We start from the raw sequence: 17527 nt of genomic DNA, 5'->3' as shown, positions 1-17527 counted from the left end.
TTAACAGATGTGAGGGAACCCACCAATGATGAAAATGGACCCCAAGCTACCTAGCACAATACAATAAGTGTGAATAAATGGGATAACGTTGAACACTTGTGGACTCGACCAATTAGAATTAAATGAGGTAAACCAACTTTCAATCACAACAGCACCTACCACTGAGTTAATATACAAGCTCCAAGGTACTACTAGTTCATACATCAAGCTCTTAGATAATGAGTTGAAGTCAACATAAGGAAATACATTGAAGGAGGGCCTTATTGCATCCCCATTTATCAACATGGAACAAACCAATAGATGATGTAAATAGATGGAGTCATGAAAGTGTGAAGTACAATTGACATAGGGATAGCTGATAAAAAAGGGTCAAGAAGCCCTATAGATGGCCAACATAGGCTGAAACTTCCCTTGGACACATAACGACATGGTGCAAAAGTGACTTGGAAACATTGAAGAATGAGAAAGATGTGATATCATGCAACAACAAAGGAGGCAATTAAGCATGATCCAGAGTAACCATTCAGAGGCATTAGAGGAAATTTCAGCCTAAAAGTGGTCTCATAAGGAAAAATAATAAAATAATAGTTAAAATAATAAAGTAAGAGTTCTTAATTTTGGAAGGAAAAGAGGAAAAACTACTTTTTAATTTCATTTTTTTATTATCTCCTTATATTTTTACTCAATTTTCAAGTGTAGACACTCCTTGGATGCAGAATTAAATTATGCATCCAACGAGTACCCATTATACATACTTTTGAGAAGATCCACATTGATAAAAATTGCAGATACATTAAAAAGGCATGTTCAACACGTTTTTTTAATGTATCTACAATTTTTATCAAAGTGGGTATTCTCAAAAGTATGCATCATTGGTACTTATTGGATGCAAAATCTAATTCTGCATCCAATGAGTGTCTACGCTTGAAATTTGAGTAAACAAATAAGGAGATAAGCCAAAACTACAATTAAAAAAAAATGTGGTTTTTTATTTTCCCTCCAAAATATTTACATGTAGCTCCTTTTAAATTTAAAGGATTTTGATTTCTTTACATATTATGACATGGAAATTACGTGAAAATTTCATCGGCACTTTTAGGCTGAAATTTCCTCTAATGAGTAGACAAATTCATATGTATGAAATTGCTTCTACTCAAACTAAAACTCAACTATGAGATAGTGACTCAAACAAGTGCCATGTTTAAGGGTGACCCAACTAATGCTACCATATTGACTAATAACTCAATTGAATGATTCCTCTTCACTTTTCTCTTTTTAGTCTCCCTCGTGTTTTAATTAGCATGGAAGAGAAGATAATTAAGCTCAATAGTTATTTTTTAGTTCCTTTTTAATCGACCCTAAAAACAAATAAAAGGATAATCAATGCCTCACAGGGTTTAAAGAGCATGGGACAAACAAAAAGGAAGCTTGTCTTGAAGGAATGAGTGGAACAAATGGTAGAAACTAGTTTCGAGTTGATAGAATTAACCTAATGTAAGGAGGCAAAGAGGCTGGAAAATAAGACCACTGATGGAAACAACCCCTCTAGGAAATGGTAAGAAAACTAAGCGAAACAAAGTTGTGGACCAAGCAAGATAATGACAACAGTGGTGAAATGAAGCCAAGGCTTATCAACATGGATAAAATAGTCTAAATAAATGCAACAATCATAAGGTATATAATGTCTGGAATCATCTCGGGGGTGAGGGAAGAAGATCAAGAAGAAGATAAAAATGAAGCTCATATTCTAAGTCATGGTAGGTCAAAAGGAGGAATTTTGAAAAGGAAATAAATAAACGTTGCATGGTCACCAACATAGAATAGTGGTGCTAAACTAGGCTATCCATGTATAGGCAAGCTCTACTACCAACTTACAACATGCATAAGAGAAACAAGCTAATATCATAACTTGACAAAGTTGGACATAAGTGACAATGAAAATGGCTATGACATTCAATAATTAAATATAGATGTCGATGAATGATGTACCCCTATATTCTAGTTTCAAGATAAACAAACCTAAGGTCTAACAAATGTTTTAATGAAACACCACTCTATCATGTAAAAACATCAAGAAACACTATACCCATGGTTAAATCATGTAATGAAATAAATAAAACATGGATTAGGTATAAATGAGACTATATATTTTTATATTTTTGGATTTATGATTTTCTATTTTTATTTTTTGGCATATATGATGTATTTTAAAAACCAAAAACATCACACACAATCCTATGTACAATATGTACAAGTGCCACTCAGTCTAATAGGTCATGTCAAGGTGTTCTGATTGCTAGGCACAAACCAAGGATTCCCATACATTAGCTCATGGAAGAGTGGAGCACCATATCACACATCATAATGGGGTCATGCCTTTGAAAGTTGAACTAAATAATTCCTAAAGGAAATCGATGCTAGGGAATTCATAGAAACATAGAATTATTAGGAATGACCCAAGGAGAGACAAAGTCAGTGGTCTTGTGAGCTAGTGGAGCTCCCTAACAAGGACTATCAATAAATAAATGGGGTACAAGACACTCATCGATAGGTGGATATGAGTTCGAAATTTCCTTAGAAATTTTAGAATTAGAAACCCAAGACTTGACTTGGATTCCATGTGTGACACTTGCAGGGATAGTTAGGAAAATCGCCCCTTGGATGATTTAATATTTTCTTTAATAATATTTACCTTCTCCTAATCAGGGAGAATAGAGGCATCAACATGCATGATATCCCTAAGCTTATCAATAGGATCCATGACCTCCAATATGACTTACTATGAGTAAGACTCATCATTGAGGGAGTCATGTCGAATAGACAGAGTGATGACGTGTGTGGGAAAAGGATCTTGATCATATTCCATATTGGGATGGAGCTTCCCACCAACATGAGGAGGTACTGATGGGACTATTGAGGAGGTAATATCTTGTCCTAAAGGCATTGTATGCTTACTACATTGATCTACATCCAAAGGAGAAGGAACTTGCACGCAAGGGTCCAAAGACATATGGATTCCACAGATGACATAAGAGATCATGTGTATAGGAGCATCAAAATATGAAGGAATTTTGGGAAGGGGGTAAAGGAAAGAAATTAATAAGATATAGTATTTTAAACAATTCCAAACCAACACTCTCATAAGTGCTTGTGTTATGTACAATGAGTGGCACATAAGTGCCCGTAGTAGTAGCCTTGATTAATGGTATACAATAATCCAATTTATCGATCATGGGAAAATCAAAGTACATGAAACATCGAAGACATGATAGCACACATGGAATAAAACCTAATATGACCACATAGAATATTATAATATAAAAAAGCATTTATAACATCAACATCAACATAGGGAGTCTTGCCCCCTAGCTTGATGGAAAATTTTGGAAAAATTTCTTGAGGAACAAAATGTTATCCATCAAAGGCCTATAGAGTAGTACTTGACTTATTGAGTGCTAGAAAAACAATATCCTTCCAACATGACACAAACATCACACATGTAGAAGACCCTTCATCAGCTAGAGTACAATATATGTCCTTATGAAAGATACACATAATAATATGAAAATTGACCTTAAGAGAGAGTCTAAAACAAGGGGCATCGATGTCAAATTTTTTCAAACTATACTTTGAGGGATCCACCCCTCCATTAACATTCAACAAGGATTTGTGTTGCATGGGAAAACTTTGCAAAACCTTCAAAGGAGGCATGACACATGGTGCTTGGGTTTGATCCTCAATATCACTGTAATGTTGGGTAACCCATGAATTCATATTGTGTGTTAACTTATAGAGAACACCATTTTTTGGGAAAAATTCTAGTTCCATAAGCTTATTTAGCATGAAAGTTCCATTGGAAGTAGCAGGCGTGGCCAAGTTCTTAGGAGCATAACTTGACTTGGGAGGGACAGGGTTTCACTCTTGTAAACAAGTTGACTTGTTCATTCATGATGTTAAAAGGTGCATTATTTCCAATGGGATAGCAAGGTTTCACTTCATTACTACCAAGTAGAGGTTGAGGAGCTTGTACAACTATTTTCTCTTGTGTCTTGGTGGGAAATGGATGAGTTATAATTATCAGCTTCTTGGCAGCTGCTATTGGCACAAGAAGGTGATGGAATTCATCCATATAAGGGAAATCATGAGTCAAGTGTTTTCTCTAACAAATATTACAAGGAAACTTAATATTTCGATGATGCTCATTTGTGCTCCCACTCTAATTTGGTTGGTTTTGGTTATTCTCCTAGGCAGGTTTTTTCTTCTATTTATTTATTTTCTTTTTATTGCTAGGTTGCTAAGGATTCTTAGGTGTTGTGGGCTTCACCTTGAGAACCTTGGTGGACTAGTCATAAGAAGGCGCTTGTTGAGAATTATATTCTCCTGCTGGGGATTGATATGTGAAAATCATTTTCCCTAACTAAGAAGCTAGCTTTCTCATAGTATAAAAATAATCGAAAATAATAACACAATTAGAGTGTCATCTTTGCTTGGGTCATTGAGGATTTTTAGAAGGTCATGGAGCATTGGGAATGATCTCATATAATGTGCCTGACTGAGAGTAAATCAAGGGTTGAGAATATCATATCACCTGCTTCTTAGCTACTTCCCCAATCATACCGACATCCTTGGTTAGGTGGCGAAAGTGATTGGGTGAACGAGTCTCTCAAAACATCATCAAGAAGTCTAGTTCATACTAATTATTATTATGAGAAAATGGTACTTGTTTGTATATAGAATAAAACACTTAGAGTTAGTAAGAAACATGTATAGAGGATACATTTCCAATTGGAAACATTGTGAAAATAAAAATTCAGAAGGTTTTCCTAAGGTTGACTTAAAAAATCAACCCTCTCAGGTGCTCCAAACACAGTTATTCACTACCTCATGGCTTTTTCTTCGATAGCCGTGAGGGTTGCTAGAAGCATATTTAGCACCTTTGAACATGAACTTTCTTGAAAAAAAATTAAGTTCTTTACATGGTAGGCTAACCATTTGAGCCTTGAGCCCCAAGAAGCCTTAATGGAAAGAGGATGGTAGATCTCATCTCATTTATGAGGCAAACAATCTCATTGATGAGCCAAAGGGAGGAAGGAGTGTTCAAAATTTATATAAATGAAAGAGCATGCAGATCCAAAAACAAGAATAATTTGTGCATTGTTATGATACCAAAATTTCTCCAAATCAATCGATCACACCATTCTTGAGATAATTCCACCTTTTGAGATAATTTGCATTTCTTCCTTGAGTGAGCAAGATCTTGCAAAAGAGATTGAAAAGGGAAAATCCTTGTTGAGAGATATTGAGCACCATTTATCAATAAAATATCCTCAAGTGCCATTGATATTCATTTTTAGCTCTTTCACTAACAAAAATTACTAAATAGTATCCTTTTCCTACTCCTTTGTTGACTTGTTTTTCTTTAGAATCTTGTTTCATGTTCTTTTAGTTTAGTTATTTAATGCATTGTTTCCACCTAATTCAATGTTTAGTTAGTCCATGTTTGTTGAGTAACACCACTTGTTGTTTGTATATTTCCTTGTAGGATCCAACCAACTACAAGGAAGGTGGATTTGAGACTCATATACTAGTAAACACAGCATACAAAATGGCGACTCCACTTGCTTTCTTTTTTTGATGTAATTGGTTGTTTTGCAGGCCTTTGCTCACTTTGTTTACATTTGGTTTCAATCACATTATTTCTTTCAACCCTTGCAAGTCCCCATTGGATTTGTGCACAACCTGAAAGAATCCATTTTCATTTTTTTGGGCTAGTATTGCAATTGTTTGGAAAGATAGTTGCATAGGTATCACAATTGTGAAAAAAATAACCCATAAGACACACAAAGAACCAAAATTTTCATTATATTTTCCTATTACTAAGTGTTTTGGAATCCTTTAGTTACATGCCTACACTCATAGATATTTTTCAATTTATATAAGATATAATTTTTCTTTACTAACCATAATAAGTAGAGTAATTTTCTTACCTTTTACTCCAAAAAAATTTATGTTGGGACTAGGAGTAGTGTGATTAAGAATGACAGTTGGTCCTCCCTCCTTGCACTCTTGTAGAAAACCTGTGGGGGGATCCAAAACAGTTCTAAAACATGACCTACCATCTCCCTTTTAATTGGGACATTACACATAGATTAACTAGGAAAGAAGTAAGTGGCCCCAATCCACGCATCTTTTTTTTTTCCCAAATCAATTCATATTAGACATAGATTAATTAGTAGATAAGTAAATGTCCTTAATCCAAACATATTATTTACTTTTTTTGCTAACCAATTTCATTTATTTTGGGAATAGGAGTTGGAGTTAGTAAAGAAATTGAGTAGGCCCCCCCCCACCCCCCCACCCCCTTGCACCCTTATCGTAAACCTATGGGGGGATTTGAAACCTTTCTCAAAGGACTAATTTTCTATCTCCCTATATCGTAACATTACTTAATTAGGAAAATTAAGTGGCCCATCATCCACACATATTTTCTTCTCTTGCAAGGAACAACAAAACATTGTGTATTTATGGGAATTGTAAGGGATCATAAGATATCCACATCATTGTAATTCACACTTTGTATGTCGACCATTTCACTTGTGCACACCATCACCGCACACACTAAATTCACTTTAAATCTTCAAAAATGGTATCCTCTTTTGAAAAAATTATACTTAGTTTATTTTGAATTTACATTTTGGCACACCCTTAGCAATGTCAAGACTCTGTAAAAAGAACCATAACTTGAGCACACCAAATTCCCCTCACGAGCCACAAAATAATTCAAAGTTTAGGTTAGGAACATGGGGGTGGAAAAAACATAATTTCCCATGGTTTTTATTAATCTTGAAACATAAAAGTTTTCCTTTTAGGGAACTTAAAATCCTATATCATCTAGTGACAAAACTAGTAATGAGATGAAACACATCAAGGGGCATGACTTAGATGTTGAATTATCATGAAACTAATTTTTGTCTCCAAACACTTTGTAGGGGTTGTAGGTTCAAATTTGAGAACCAAAATATGAGATTCACTCATTCCAACTAGACATAGGTAGCTTAGTGGCCCAAATATTAGGGCATATTTATGTATAGGTAGTGGGTGCAGGAGCACATGCACCTAGAAGTGATTTAATCAGGCCGTTAGAAGTGTCACCAGTGTTATCACTCCATAATTTTCTTGACCATGAAAGAAAAAACCAAACGTAACATTGAAAAAATCTTGGAGATAGGAAGCTAGCCCTTCCGACCAAAAGAGGTGTTGAAATAAGGAATTACTAGTGGGGGTGAATCAATAATAGTGAGGTTCTTAAAAAAAATTACAAATATGTATTTTGCGTTCTCCTCTTCCATATGTTACTTATGAGAGAATTCATACATAATAAAAATTAATGAGAAAGATGATACATTCATATGTACATACAATCCATCACATGGGCAACATAAACATATTGACAAGGGTATTCTTACGTGCAAACCAAAGGGGAAAAAGCCACCAATCTATTTATTGTTATGATATAAACTAAGCATCTAATTAATTACATCAATATTTTTATGAGCACCCACTCACAGGAGAAACTGACCCCCTTAGGATAGCAATCACCTACTTTCCAAGAGGCACCAACCTCTTATGAATGTATACCACCACCTGCTCTAGACATTATTCTACCTTTCATACAGTTTTCAAACTGAAAATAGATGCAAATATATATACAAAGAAATACCAATCTAGTTCACGACAAAAACATGCTTATGCTCTTCGTCCGATACTTTTCCATAGGCTCTCTCAGCCTCAAACAACAACACAATATCCTACTCACCACTATATATAAACTTCTCTTTGCCTTCTCCTCCACATTCTCTCTGTAGCAATCTACTATAGTCCAACAACTTGGTCTAGTTGCACAACTCTGATACACTCAGCTCTACTCTCTTCAGCACGTACAACACTGATATCTTCCCCACTCATCTCTATGGAAATCATTAGTTTTTTTCATCCGCTGCACTCTACCCAATGTTGTCTCTGCTGCCTATTTCCACACTGCTTGAGTGTACTTTTATATGGCTCCTCCATGTTTTTCTTATGTCTCATGATGGAATTTTGCCACTAAATTAAATAATAGAATGGGCTCACTAACACTTTGTGTGATTCTCCATGCTAAGAATTTAATAACATTCCACCCATGCACTCCAAAGAGATTCCCTATGCATTTTAATGGATCACAGAGATTATTTGTACCACGACTTGGCATCTGTATTCCTTATTTAATTTTATAATGTCTACACGGGAGATCAGAGATGGATTTCTTTAAACATCTAAATAAGCCCAACAGTTCTACTCTAAAAATCATTGTCCTCGTTGCCTTGACCCAATGATCTCTGAAGATGCCATTAACTCCATTAAACAACTTCTTTGGCTTGAATTTATTCTTTGGCTAATGACCCATTCATTCTTTAACTATTTTTACTGCAGTATCAGAGCTATAACACATCATAACATATATTAAAAGAATGTTACAAAATCACACGATTTCGATGCCTTTAGCCCCTTAGTGCTTAGCCCCCATTTTTTTCTTCACCATGGGAAAAGAAGTTGTGATCAATGGCTTCACATACAACTATAGTGTTATATCAGAGCCTTTCAATATCTTAACTTCCATTTAAAAAGACCTTACAAAATTGCAATGTCCCGATTGGCTTTTAGCTCCCTATACTTAGCATGTTATTGCATATCCTCCAGAGGACCAGGTAACGTGAACAAGGGCATATCACTTAGGTGCTAAGGCCTTCATGCTCCTATCATAGAACTATCTCCCTATGTATAGGTCTCACCCTTGGTTCTTTTGGGTTTCTACATCCAAACACAAAAATACTTCAGAGCTCCCTACATCGTAACTTTCCTCAAAGTTCATTTAAAGGGAACTTCTGAAATCCTTGACCTCCAATATTCTCCATAGCACTTAGGTTCTAGCCTCACTCTACACCCTTCGTTGCATTAGTACCCTTGAACATGTGGCAATACATCGAGAGCTCCTCATTTTGTAACTTTTCTCAAATTTCAATTACGAAGGTGTTCCGTAATTATGACCTCTGAAATACTTCCTACATGGCATCACATAGAACTTAAGTGCTAAGCCTGCTTTACACCCTTGGTTCTATTGGTTTCCCATGACCAAGCGCCGCCACATTGGAGTTCCATGTATCGGGACTTCCTTCATAATTCAATTTCGGAGGATTTCCAAAATTCTGACCTCTGAAATACTCATGGCACTCAAGTAATGAGACTTATTTCTATGCCCTTGGCTCTCTAGGTCCCTCCAACCAAGTATCAACAATGTCAGAGCCCCTTCCATTGTAAATTTTCCAAAAAGACTATATAACGGTGTTATTATGTTGCCTTCCTCCAAAATTCTGACCTCCGAGATGATGTCATGTTTTCCTCATCATCTCCACTTGGAAGCCTCCATAGTGGTGACACATGTCACACAAATTTTCCCCATTAGGCCACTGAGAATGATGAATCAAACCGCCACATGCCGAGCATACGACCATAGCATGATGATGTCATTTTCCATGTTAGCTCCTAAGGGCCAATCACCTGCTGTCATGTGTCCAATTGAAGGAAAGAGAAAGGGTCCATCGGTTCTTGGTTTTCCAATGATTTCCTTTGCTAATGCTTCTCTGAAATCTCTAGGCTCTGAGGTTTTAATGGCCTCAACCTTTTAATATTCCAATATTCCTTCTACTCTGAGGTTCCAATATTGTGTCTCGATGTGCTTTGACCTCTAATATCTAGCCTACTCTAATATTTTAGGTTCTGAAATCTCTAGGCTCTCGAGGTTCCAAACCTATGAAAATCAGCTCCAATATTTGGCTACTCCTTTCAAGATTCTTTTAAATAGTCTGTGTAGGTCTTGGTGGCTCCCTACTTCCGATATTTGACCTTCTAAAATTCGACTCCCAAAATTTTGTCTGCTTTAAAGGACTCCAAGCTCCTTTACTTTGGCTATCAATTATAACATTTGATCATGATGGCCATTTCTAGACTCCCACATACCATTGGAAATCTCTTTCATAGCACTTTCCAATGGAGAAGGTCCTGGGTAGTCTTTGAGCCCATCTGTTACCTGTAACATGGCTACAAATATATCTACCTCAATTTTAGTCCAGTTGACATAAATTCCAACATACCAAATGCCATAATCAGACAATGCTAATTTGTCAACAATCTCCCCCTTTGGCATTGATGGTAACAACATAAGCTCCCCCTAAAACTAGGAATGGTATTATTTATTGTTGGTCTTCTCAGTTTCTCCAATAATCTCCCCTCCCCAGCCTTTCTCATCAATGGAAAAAGATTCCCTTTGATACTCCCCCTAAACCACTGCAACCTACTCTTTCATTGATCCCACATGCTAAGTAGTTGCCAATGCACACCAAAATTGAGTCATTTTGAAGGAGGAGTCCCAAATCCTATCTGCTACCTGAGGTATTCAAATGGTTCTCTGGCTAGTGGCTTAGTAAAAATATTTGTAAGTTAGTCTTTAGTGGCCAAATATTCAATTTGAACAACATTGGTTGCAACCTATTCTCTTAATAAATGGAAATTGATAGGGATGTGCTTGGTCTTTGAATGCATGAGAATATTCTTAGAGATGCTGATGGCACTAGTATTATCCCATATTATTGGAATAGTATCAATCAACTCTACTTTAATTTCCTTCAAATTATGCTTCATCCATAGAATTTATGAGCAACAAGTGGGAGCTGCAATTTACTCTGCTTCATTAGTTTATAAAGAAATGGAGGCTCATTTCTTCCTGACCCATGACTAAGATATTTCCCAAAAATAATGTTGCACTTGAGGTTCTCTTCCTATCATCAATATTTCCTTCCCAATCAGCATCATTGTGGGATTTTAGCATACCACAGTCCATAATCCGTTGTCCCTTCAAGACATTTGAAAATCCTTTTGACAAAGATGACATGGATTTCCTAAGGGAAAGCTTGAAATCTGGCCACAAGACCCACCGCTTGCATCATGTTTGGTCATGAAGATGTGAGACATCACAAGCTTCCTATCATGGACCTATATTCTGTCTCATTTACTAGTGGTGTCTCATTGTCTTTGCACAATTTGTAGCCTGTAACCATAAGCTTTCTAACTTCCTTGCAATCTTCGAGCCCAAACTTCTTCAGAGTTTCTTGTAGGTACATGGATTGGGAGATAAACACTCCATTTTGGGACTAAGAAATTTTCAATCGCAAGAAGAAAGACAACTCTCTTATCATGGACATATCGAACTATGTCTACATGCAATTTTCGTATTGATGTCCCAATTGTTCCATGTCACTACCAAAGATTATGTCATCCATATATACTACTAAAATTAGTATATGATCGCCTTCAAAGTTTATGTATAAATTATTGTCTATAATACCTTCCTTAAAGCCTTGTTGTTGAAGATATCGATCCATTCTTTCATACCAAGCTCATATAGCCTATTCGAGTCCATATAAGGCCTTTTTTAGCTTGAACACAAACTCTTAATCTTTGTTAAGCATGAATACTTCTGGCTACTAAATGTAAACCTCTTCTTCCATATCTCCATTGATAAAGGTAGAATTCACATCCATTTTATATACCTTGATATTTTTACGACTGGAAAAGGAAAAAAAATATGATAGTTTCTAGTCTAGCTACTGGTGCGACAGTTTCCCCGAAATCTACCCTCTCTATTTGGGCATACCCCTTTGCAGACCAAACAAGCCTTGTTTGTAATTACTTGACCCTCCTCATTTATCTTTTTTTTTAAAACCCAGTTTGTTCTAATGAAATTTTTCTCTTTGGGTCTTCGAACAAGCTCCCAAGTGTCATTCTTCTCAATTTTATCAATTTATTCATTCATACCTCTCACCCAGAACATGTCCTCACTTGCCTGGATGATATTTTTAGGCTCAATCTAAGACAGTGGAGCAAGAGTTGTATAGCTTGAACTGTGAACAACCATCCTCCTGGTCTGAACACCAATTCTCTCATATCTGTGAATTTTGTTAGTGTCAGTATTTGCATCCTGCCGTAGTAATCAAAAATCCTCTTTTCATATCATTTTAAGGGTCCGATTCAGCGATTTTTTATCATTCCACTAGGCCATACAAACAATTAGTCACTGATGGTAGTCCTAGTCCAAAAACATTACTCTTCCCTAAATGTGATTTCTTGCTAGCATAGTTTCATATCTTTTTGACTGTACATCATCCATAAAGTTATTTTTATCATGCCATTTGTATCAGTCACGAGGTCATTATGTCATCTTGAAATTCAGTCCTTCAAGGTCTCGTTAGGTCTTTAGGGTTTTTCAAGGTTTCATTAGGTCATTAGGGCTGCCAAGGTTCCATTCCATTGCATAATATTAGCAAGTAAACGGTGATAAAATAACATCCCTTCACCATGTGAAGATGATTTGTAAAGAGAAATGCTTATTTCATTATGTAATTTTATGTCTTTCAAATGTAATAATTTCACCATCAAGCTATTAACTCAATGTTCCAAAGATGCCAGACCATCAAAAGATCAATATTTCAAAGGAAATAGTCAAATGAAAGGGTAAAGTTTCAAAGGGTTAAGTGCATGCCAAAGGGAGTTGTTTTTTCCCACGGGTATCCAAATCATCATTTTCCACAAGCACTAAACCCTAATTTCCTCACCCATTGAGTTAGGGTTGGCTATGAAATCAGAGACATCTGAGTATATGAGGCATAAGGGAGGTCATTTAAGCAAGTATGAGGCCATTCCAACTCATACACATCATGTCTCCATCATTTTTCAATAAGTCATTCCAAGGGACAAATCATTTTCCACACATAGGGTCGGTTTTTCTTCAAACTATGTTTTAGACCAAGAAGGGAAGCATTTGGATGAGAGAATTTTTTGTCCATAATAGGCCAAGGAAGAAAAACCTCCTTCACTTTTTACACAGGTGTCATGTTTTTAGAAAAATGTCAAAAATACAGTTGCTATAAGAGAGTTGCTGCACTTTTGGAGTAACCTTGGGAAAATCAATCTTTTTCCTAGATGTAGTGACCAAATGACTTTCCTGATGAATCAAATGATAACTAGACACAAATATGTTTCCAATGAGCTATCCTGAGCTCAATTTGGAGTTGACTAAGACCTTCAAAACTTGACTGCAACATCGCTCTGCATTTTGGCAGCCTCATTCTGCACATTTTGACCAGTCTTGAGAGATTGGGCTTTTGACAGGGAAAATGAGCTCGCAATTCAAAAATTCAGGATGTTATAGAAAGTAGACTCAACAAGATTTCCAACAAGCTATCCCTCACCAAATTTGGACATCAGGAAGTCATTCAAAAGTGGACTTGAAAGTGGCACTGCACTTTTGGCCAGTGGCACTGCGCTTTTGGCAGTTTTGCTCAGGGTTGCTATTTTTCCAATTTTTTACTATAATAATGGATTCTCTCTCATAGTGGATGATTTACCATTGTAAATAATGTCTTGGCATGTAATTACGATAGATAAATAGTAATAGAGGGTAGATTCATTGCTTTAGGAGTTGGTTTCAGCTCAAATGAATCAGTTTTTCACTTTTAGAGGCAAGTTGTTGAGATCCCTATATTCCTGTTTTGTGTTTAGTATTAGTTAGATTAGCAACTCATATTAGGGATTCGACCCTTGAGGATGGGAGGAGGCTGAATACTTTTATATATCTTCTTCTTCGTTCTCTTTTTTGGGGGTTGGACTCAGCTGGAAGCTCAAACCTTGATTGTACACCTTTTGTAAGCAGTTTGGCATGAGATTAATAGGAATTGCAGCTATTTTTATAGGATCCATGTGGTATGAGTTTTAGTACAGTTCCTTCTTATGTGATCATATGTTAATGTGTTTTATGTATTCCATTCATCATTTCATTGCTTCTAGTTGAATGTTTTCAAGTTGATAGGCAGAATTCATTGTATCAGGGCTCTACCTTGGGAAACCATTAACCATTTCATGTTTTCTGCAGTCTAGGAAGGATTCATGGTTTTCACATGCCCTTCTTAGCTTCTCACCAGTCTAAAACATCTCACCCCATCAAGCTCTTGAGTGCTAAAGCCTATGCCTATCTTACCCCATTGAACACCCTGCAATTCTGACCTAGTTTCCTAGACCTAAACTGTCCAACTCCTCCTGATCCGGAAAAACCCATTCAAAATCCAATCAAAAATTTTGTGCTACTGTACCTAGCCTAAAATCCTTGACTTGATCCTGTAATCTTAGCTGCTATCCTTATGGAGAGAGCCCTCTCTCGACCTAGTAGGGCTAGCTACTTGGCTAAGCATGGTTTGTGGTTACCCTGGCATTGCCTTCCTTTAGCCTGAGGTTCAATCTAGGTGATAACAAATTTGACTCTTAGGATGTTATTTTTGTACATACATGGAGGATTTTTTTGGCCTTGGAGTTGTGCTCATTTCCACATCTTCATTATTTGTATCTGTTTAATCTTGATCTAAGGGCCTAATGTCTGAAATTTCTTCTCCATCTGAGTTCATGTTTCCTTTGGAGGACTCGATTGTGAAGCTATTTCATCTACTCCCACATCAATGCAATCCTCAACCATGTTTTTCCATTTGTCGTAACACTTATAACCCTTATTTTGAGCATAGTACCTGAGTAATATACCCTCATCAGCACGTGAATCAAACTTTTTTGGATTTTTATCATTCCTTTTTATAAAGCATTTTCTCCCAAACACCTTGAAGTATTTAATTGATGCATGTCTTCCCTTCCACAACTCATATCAAATTTTATCACTATTAATTATGAGTTGTGTTCTGATTGATAGGTACACTGCTGCTTGTGTTGCTTCTGCCCAAAAAATGTGGGATACATATGCTTCATCCATCATAACTCTGACCATTTCCTAAATTGTTATGTTTTTTCTCTCAAATAACCCATTTTGTTGTGGATTTATAGCCACATAATACTTCATTCTAATGCCATGCTCTTCATAGAATTATTCAAACTCTTGTAAAGTTTATTCTACTCCTCTATCTGATCTTAAGAATTTTATCTTTGAATCTTTCTCATTTTCCACTTGAGCTATACATGTTTTAAAATGCTCAAATTCTTTTGATTTTTCTTTCAAGAGCATGATCTAAGTGGCCCTGGTAAAATTATCATTGACCAGCATAAAATAACTTTCTCCTCTTGCAATTTTTTCTCTACCTGGGCTGCATATGTCTGTGTGAATTAGCTCCAGTGGTCTAGATGAAGAGAACTCTTTTGACTTGAAATGAGTTCTAGTCTGCTTACCAAATTGACATAACTTGCGTATTGAATTATTAGGCATTAACAGTCTTGGAAAACATCTCGCTGCTTCCATATTTCTCACTCTTATCAAACTATCAAAATTCATATGGCGAAGTCTCCTTTTCCACTACCATGCTTCATTCATTTTTCTTAAATAGCATTTTATTTAGGAGTCGTCAAACACATATACATTGTTGTGAGTTTTGATTGCTTTTCCCACCAGGTTTCCATATTTTTCATTTCTGATCTCACAATCCTTGGATCGAAAGATCACATAGTAGCCATTATCACACATCTATCTTACACTAAGAAAGTTGTGCTTGAGACCTTCCACATAAAACGCATTTTGAGTTGCCATCTTTTGATCCATACTGACTATGCCTTACCCTTAATTCTTGCTGGGGAATTGTCACTGAGAGTGACATTGTTCCCTCTATATTTTTATTTTAGCGACAAAATTTTTCTCTTATCCCCATTCATATGTGTGTAACAACCATTATCCACATACCATATTATCTCTTAACTATGTGCCGATAGAGCAAGTCCACATTTCATACTCTTTTCAATTTTTCATTTCTAGTTCTCCTTATACTTTTGAGAAGTTGGTTGTTGAATATTCTGGGACCTAGATAGGTACTCAAACCTACTTCTACACTCACTTGCCTTGTCCTAAAAATTATTACATTTGAAACACTCAAAATCACTTAATAAGGGAGAGAAGGCATTTTAATCCCTGAGAGGATAGTTTTGAGAACTAAAATTATGATTCTTATTATATATAATATTTTCATCTCTTTCAACTGTGATGCTTCTACAATCAACAACCTTATGTCCAAATATGTGACACTTATAACAATAACCATAAAATAAATAAGTGTACATGTTGTTGGAAGGTTTATGAGTTTGTGCATGTAGGTACCTCTGTTGTTTGGCTGATTGATTCATTCTCCATTGGTGTGGCTCCTTGGGGTGGATGGAGTTATTATTCTAGTGATGATCTCCTCTTTGCCTTGTTGGCCTTTTTTCTGCATTGATTCTTTCTTGAAGCTTATTTTAGTAGCTCTGCAATTCTTCAAATCCCGCGGACCTAAAGTTTATATTTCCATAGAGGATTCCTGTGTTCTTGAGTATCCCAGACTTATTTTGTTTCTTGAAGACTTCTAAATGCTTACAATCTGATCTAGCTTTCTTGTGCCCTATGCAAATTTTTCATTTAAACCTTTCTTGATAACCACTATCTTAAGATTTGTTCTCAGGGAGACGATCTCTCTGTTGAGACTCTGACAATTTTCTTCCCATTCATGGATCAAATCACAAAGAACTTATTCCTTTTGCTTAGCTTCTTCTAATTTGACTTTCAAGGATAAAATTTCATCTTTGGATGTTTTTGTGATTGTTTCCTTTTGCACCTTGAACAACTCTTGTTTTAAATGATTGTTCTCTTCTTCTAGTCTCTCACATGTTTCTCGTGTTTCTTTTAGTAGAAGGGCTAAACTATATTTGATTTTAATGGCTTCTCCAAAAGAAATTATTTAATAAACAAACTCTTTATTGTCTGTGTTGTACATACCTTCTTTAGCATGCTACAATTGTTCTTTTAGGTGCTTGTTCTCTTTCCCAACCTTGTTTAACTCATTAAGAGCACTCATGACTTCCCTTTCAAATTATATTGCTCCTACTTCTTCCTCTTCCTCTTAAGAGTCAGTAATATTTTGTTTCTTGGAGTTTGCATCAAATCCCATGAGTAAATACTAATTTGAATTGTTTTTTGAAAAGTCCTCGCTATCTGATTCTGGTGCTAGGTTATCCTCTTTGGAATAGAGCCCCTTTTTCTTAAAGAACTTCTTCTTTTGTTGTCTTTGAGATTTTTTTCTAGATTTTTTATCATCTTTATTTTCTGTCCTAAAATTGTAAGGGCATTTGAATGAAAAATGCCCAATGCTTCCATAGTGATAGAATTTAAAGGGAAACTTCTCTTTATACTTTCCTAAGCCATGCTTTAGTTTCCTGTGAAATTGAGCCAGCTCTTGATCATATTCACAGCTAGAGAAGTATTGATGATATTTGTGCTCCTTGGCCTTCTTGGTCACTTTGAACATTGCTTCGTTGGGTTCAAACTTCTCTCTTCCTACTCTAGTCTCATAGGCTATGAGAGTACCAAGAAACTAGTCCATCTTGAGATCCTTTAAATTAGCCATTTATTAAATAGCTAAGACTTTGA

This window comes from Pinus tabuliformis, chromosome 8 (assembly GCF_031772625.1).
Source record: "Pinus tabuliformis cultivar Carrire ecotype Pingquan chromosome 8, CPIR1, whole genome shotgun sequence".
Lineage (NCBI taxonomy): Eukaryota > Viridiplantae > Streptophyta > Pinopsida > Pinales > Pinaceae > Pinus > Pinus tabuliformis.
This window is presented reverse-complemented; position numbering follows the sequence as displayed.